Consider the following 6,645-nt stretch of genomic DNA (forward strand, 5'->3'; position numbering starts at 1 on the left):
GTACTTCACCGGTGGTAGATCGGAGCTGGGAATGGGTGTATTAGGTAGCTGGGAGGTCGAGAATGAAGTAGTGAAGAAATGGTGGTCGGAGGTGGTGCGACGGCTGCGCAACGGCGCAAGGAATGTCGCGGCTAGAGGCCGCGCGTGAGAGCTAATGGCGGCGTGAGAGAGTCTGAGATTGAAGGGTGGTGGTCGTCGATCGGTGGGGAAGCAAACGGGAGGGGCGGTGTCGATCACGGCGGCGCGCTGCGGTGGCTGGGTGGAGAAGAAGAAAACGCACGGGGAGAAGCAGGGGAAAGAAATGGGAAGAAAGAAAAGAAAGAGAAAAGAAAAAGAGAAAAAGAAAAGTGATGAGAAAGAAATGAGATCCAATCCTCGCATCTTGGGTCACAAAAATGATCTAACGAAAAATATTTCAAAACAGCAAGTCAATTAAAATAATTTAAACGTAATGATAAAATGAAAATAAAATAATTAAATCTAACAATCAATTAATTTAAAATAAAGAACAATTTAAATGCATCACAATAATAAATATTAAGAAAACATAACTAATTAATTTTCACAATTTAAAGATCATAAAATAAACCATTTACAAATATCCGACAATTTTAAAACAAGAGGATAAATTTTTTTAATTAATAAAAATAATCCTTCAATAAAAATATATTAAAATACGGAATATTACAGTTCAAGTTTGAATTCATTGTTAGAAACTTGATATAACTATGGGTTATATTTGGAAAGGTAGTCAAATATGTGAATTAATCTAACCCATACAATAAAGTCTCTAATGTAACAAACGATCGATTACCTCGAATTCGGATATATAATTACCAAGATAATTATAAACATTGTGGGAACTATATATTAGCCACGTTGTTTTGGGTCTTTTAAAATATCTCCTATATATATATAATATATATATATATATATATACACCACGTGTACGAAATTTCTCTTTGCTCCATCCATCCCACATATCAATTCCACTCACAAGTGGAAGTCTCGAATGACATGATATGACACTCTTAATTATCCGCTTATTATCAGTTTCAAGGAAAACATATATCGATCCCTGCCTTTAATTTTTTTCTTTTATCAATGCAAACTTTGATCTTGAGATTTGGTATAGATGTAAATTAAAGGCAATGAGATTTTGGTTAAGAAACGAAAAGATTTTACAAATTTACATGATTTAATACCATACGCTAGATCTATTTTGTAATGAAAGTAATTTTATAATCTAACTATCATTTCAAATCATGTCAATTTGTTATTTTACTTTTATAAAATCTCTTTGTGGTTAAAACTTTTTTCATTGGTGAAGGGAGAGTAATATAGGTATGTTTGGGTGTCAAACTCATTTCAGTTTATTTCAAACTAATGATTGATATGACTCCCTATTTGTTTAACTTAATTTTCATAAAAAAAAAATATATAATTTATTTCATATATTCAAATACATCTTAATAGGATTTATAAATATTATTATTTATAGATAAACTTAAATCATCTCAATATTTAAACGTAACATAAATGAGAAGGCAGAGAGAAAGATCTAGGAGCATATATGACAATGACTGTTAAGACTTCACAGCTTGGTGTCACTTTGAGACAAATATCATCCAGAGGTCCCATTTCATATGGATAACAATAATTCTGCAAAGACCAAACGTATATATGTTATAAATTCATAGCAAATTTGAAAGTCATACCCACGTGATATATCCGATCTATCGGGTACTTCAGCCCACCCACAGCAATATCGTAGTGCGTGCGTGCGGCCGGCCCTCACGGGTAAGCTCTAGCGATAAGTGTTGAGAAGTATCGAGAAATATTGTAAATACTTGTGATTAGAGATTAAAGTGAGTTTGTACGTTTAATTAAGAGTATTTTAAGTTGTTTAAATGCATGAAATATATTGAGTTATTGATTTTTGAATAGGTATTTAAAAAATGTGTGGGTCTTATCAATAATTGATTTTTTTTTTTAATGATGATGGTGAAATGATGATTTTATTTATATATAATAATGATAAATATTTTAATAATTTTATTTTTTTCATATATAATAGTGATAAATATTATGGTAATTTTATTTTTTATTTATATATAATAGTGATAAATATTTTAGTATTTTTTTATATATAATAGTAATAAATATTATAGTGATTTTATTATTATTTTTTCTTTCCTCACTTTCTCTCTCTCTTCTCTGGCCCGATTCTCCCCATGCTCGATTCTCCTTCAGCCCAGCTCGTGACTCCCCCTCACGCTGGCGACCAAGCCAACCACCACCGATCTCCCCCACGCGCAGCTCTCTCTCCCTTGCAGTAACCCAATTGAAACCCATTTCTCTCCACTTGCGCTGCCGTGCGTGGCCACCTAGGCCACTGCACCTCCACCACCTTACACCGGAATGCACACTGGACTCTTCACTACTTCGACTATTATGGGAGAAAGTAACTGAGAGAAAAAGGGAAGAGACTGAGGGAAGTTGTCGGTAGGGTAGAAGAAAGGTATCAGGGAGGGTAGCCGAGAGGAAGGGAATGAGAGAAAAGGTTGGTGTGAGAAATAATTATTGTCTGTGGTGAAACAGTATTGAGATGCCCATGGGTCTGGAACGAAGATGGTTTTATTGTGTTTGGCATGTGGAGTATTTTCATCCGTACGAAAATACTTGGAAAGTGTTGAGATATCTTCGCTACCCAAACTGTTAATTAATTGTTGGATTGCTATTAACCTAAACTCAAGTTAATGTTCAACAGTCCATGGACCTTCTTTTAGTTTTCGCATAAGGTGCAGTTTGAATAGTGAGATGAGATAATTTTATATGAAAGTTAAAAGTTGAATAAAATATTATTAGTGTAAATGGTTTTCTCCCCTTTTCTTAGTGGGTCTCAAATGAGCAAGTAAAGGAATAAGAAACGAAGGTCCAGCCCATAACAAATAGACTCATCGGCTCGACCCACAGGTAGACTATCTTGGACGCAACCCCCATGTGGGAGCATACTGCAGGGGGATGAGACTCACCATCCTGGAGATCCCTCAAACAACGTCTTACCCTTGAGATATCCACGTAAACAAGCAGGAAGTAAGGGGACTATCAATCCTCTAACAATGTGACATTAACGGACCATCGAGAACACTAGCAGAGTAAAGCAAATCAGAGAACCACGCCGCATTAATAGCATAACTACCCAAGCTATACGCCACATTAATGACGTCGTCGCAGAGGCATGCCACATTAAAGGACTTTGACAAAAAGAACAGTAAAGAGGGAATGGAATCCACTGGAGCAGACACAATCTGTCCTCAGGCTCATGATATAAATAACAATTTTCAGGTACGAGAAAGCTCTGATCTTTAGACTCTCTTATTATTTACAAATTTCTAAAATATTCTACTAACTTTGGTATCGGAGACTCTTCAGCTCCAAGGCCACCCTCTCCTAACTGTTTTCTATTTCATTTTTGCAAGCTAAATTTTAAAGACTTGAGTTGCTAGAATCTAACATAAAAACGTACGAAACAAAATGTTAAAAATTATAATATTATTTTTTAATATTATTATTATTTTGAGATTTAAAAAATTGAATTGTTTATTATATTTTTTGTAAAAATTTAAAAAATTATAATAATAAAATGAAATAAAATTAGATATAATACTCAGATTTAGAAGTGACGTACGTGCACTTTTTCTTTTTTTTTTTTTTTTTTTTTTTGGTGGAGCTAATTGTTTTTCTGCAAGAGAGAGTACTGACATGCACTGCCACCGAAAAGGACCCAACTTTTTTAATGTATCATCACCCACTTTCCCCCCGCCCTCTTCAATGCATGTTCTTAAAAAACCTTGGATTCGCGTGCCACTGTTTCCTATCTCTGCTTGTAATCCATCTCATATAATAATAATTAATAGGATATTACCCTAAACACTTCATTTGTGGGACGCAAACGCTCTATAAATAACCCCCCTCCCCCACCTTAGAGCCATACCAATCACACCAAAGATACAGAGCAAAACCACAGGTTTCTTAGACGGACGGAGTTTTGTTGTTTAATTAATTTGCAAGTCATGTCGTCCATTGGAGCTAGCTGTGCTGCAGTTTACGTGATGAAGAGACGCCAAGAGGAAAAACTAAAGAGAATGGAAGAGAAGAGAGGGAGTAATATAGGAGGAGGAGGAGGAGAGAGCAACAGCAGCGGGAAAGAGATGATAAGGAAGGTAGGTGGTTCTACAATACTTGGAAGGATCAGTAAAAAGGTCCATCCCGGATATTTTACCTCTCAGAATTCTGCTGGAAAGCAGCCTGATCGTGATCAAGAGATCACATGTAATGATAATCACGTATAGCCGTCTAAGCTTTTTATCGATCTAGACATATATAATATATAGCATATATGCACGGTATCTAAATTAATTAGCTTGGCTGCTTAACGTGGCATATTATATATATATATATATATATATATATATGTAGGGGGGTTTCGATCGAGCTCGATCAATTGTAAAATGCTTGGCTTGTTTGTGAGAAGATCGATGTAACTTATATTAATGCATGTGAGCTTGTCTACAGTCAATAAAACAACAACAGTACTACTTGTTTCTATTATTTAATTTGGTTTGGTTTTTTCAATATTTCAAGTTTCCAAAATCTTATAGCAAAGCTATTTAGTTTAATTCCATTTCGCCAGCTTGCACATTTATATTAATTTGGCATGCAACTTTGGCGTATTTAATCTGCATATATGGGCCGGGGAGTATCACATGAACCACACAATTAATATATTAATTTCGTTTTTTCTGATATATATTAACACTAATAATCTCATGATCATCATGACTAGGATTGATCTGATCTTTATGCTACCAAGTACTGCATGACATAAAGACTCCACGAAATTGTGGCTATATTATATTTATCGATCGATGGAGAGACAGGGAAAGGACCTTGGCACATAGACAGAATTAATTAACTTGGTGTGTATATATATATTATATATATCTTACATGCAAGATGCGCATGCTCGCAATAATTCAGCAAGCACATACATTATTATAGCCACTTAAATAATTAATCATGAAAGTCTTCGGGATCGATAGTGGGAGAGACGTACGTAATTACTATCAAGTACATAACTTTTGCAACTTAATAATTCACTTATAAATTAATCACCGTGGAAAATGTTATAATACTCTCTCTCTCTCTCTCTCTCTCTATATATATATATATATATAATCCATTAATTGTCAACACACACACACATATGAGCTGACCATAATAATGTGTATGCCTTATATTGTGAGCTAGCCAAATATAATATATATAGTAAGTTGAGATATGAAACTTGTGGCAAGTATTTACGTACTGAGAATATTCTTTATTTATTTCTCAAAGCAATTAATTAGTTGATTTTCTTTAAAAATAATTTTCGTTCAAACCCTTTTAATTAATTAATTAGTAAAATTGTTTCGATTGTATAATTATTGTCAATGAAGTACTGTGAATGCCAACTTCGCTTAAATGATATCCATGACAATTTAATATTGGAAAATGCTAATTGTACGTATACGTAGCCTTTTGATTTTGTTCTCTCAATTTGATCGTTCATGTATTTTATTTTATTTTATTAATAATTAAGAAAATGACTATTGAAAGTGTAAGAGAATTGACCAAATCATAGGTGTCTCCTTCCTCACCCCCCTCTCTCTCGAAAAAATCCAAGAGCTTCAGATCTAATTTTCGCCAAAAGGGGAGGAGGCTTCGACTTCCTCCTCCACCTCCCTCTCATTCATTCCTTCCTCCATTCGCCCACATTGTCTATCAAGGTTTCTTTTACTTAATTTTATTTTATTTTTTTCAAGGCCAAAAAAGATAGTTTAATAGCTTTCCGGCAATTTTCGAGAGACACGTGCGACACAAGCAGATTCACAGGTTGAAAATGATTCAGAGGAAAGTGGTGATTTTGCAAAAATCACCGTATATGTGGTTCTCACGTGCCACCCACATCTACGTGTGGTCATCACGTGCCACCCACATCTACGTGTGGTCATCACGTGCCACCCCTCCCGGCAACTTTTCTTGACACACGCAGTAGATCACCAAACTCACCACCACCAGACTTTTCAGATTTGATCTTTATGGCTGAAAAAAAACAAGTGTGTTGTTTGTAAAAGTTGAGTCATCTCTTTCTATGAATGGTGAAGTTGAGTTTCTATTTAAGTAGAGAATGTTGTCTCTTGGACGTTTATCAGTAGAGAGTAAAAACAATAGTGAAAACAAGACCAAATCAGTCTCATTCCAATTTGCTACATCTCTCAATAAAACAGCAAGCAATAAAACTCATGCCTTGTCTGCTCAACTTGGTGTTGCAGCAGATCTCTCCACTTGGCACTTTCGTTTGGGTCATCCAGAGCTCAAGTAGTTAATTTATTAAAGTCTAAGAGATGTAGCAAGGGCTTTGATACCATGTAAGATTTAATAAACACAATGTTAGAAGGAAAGCAGCGGATACTACTATGAGTATATTTGATTGATATATATATAGATGTTACATGCGTATTGATTTGTTTGCCGTAGTTACATAAGACTTATCTATACAAATTCAAATATTATTTTGATTTTAAGATAGGATAACAACTA

Source organism: Juglans microcarpa x Juglans regia, chromosome 2D (genome assembly GCF_004785595.1).
Source record: "Juglans microcarpa x Juglans regia isolate MS1-56 chromosome 2D, Jm3101_v1.0, whole genome shotgun sequence".
Classification (NCBI taxonomy): domain Eukaryota; kingdom Viridiplantae; phylum Streptophyta; class Magnoliopsida; order Fagales; family Juglandaceae; genus Juglans; species Juglans microcarpa x Juglans regia.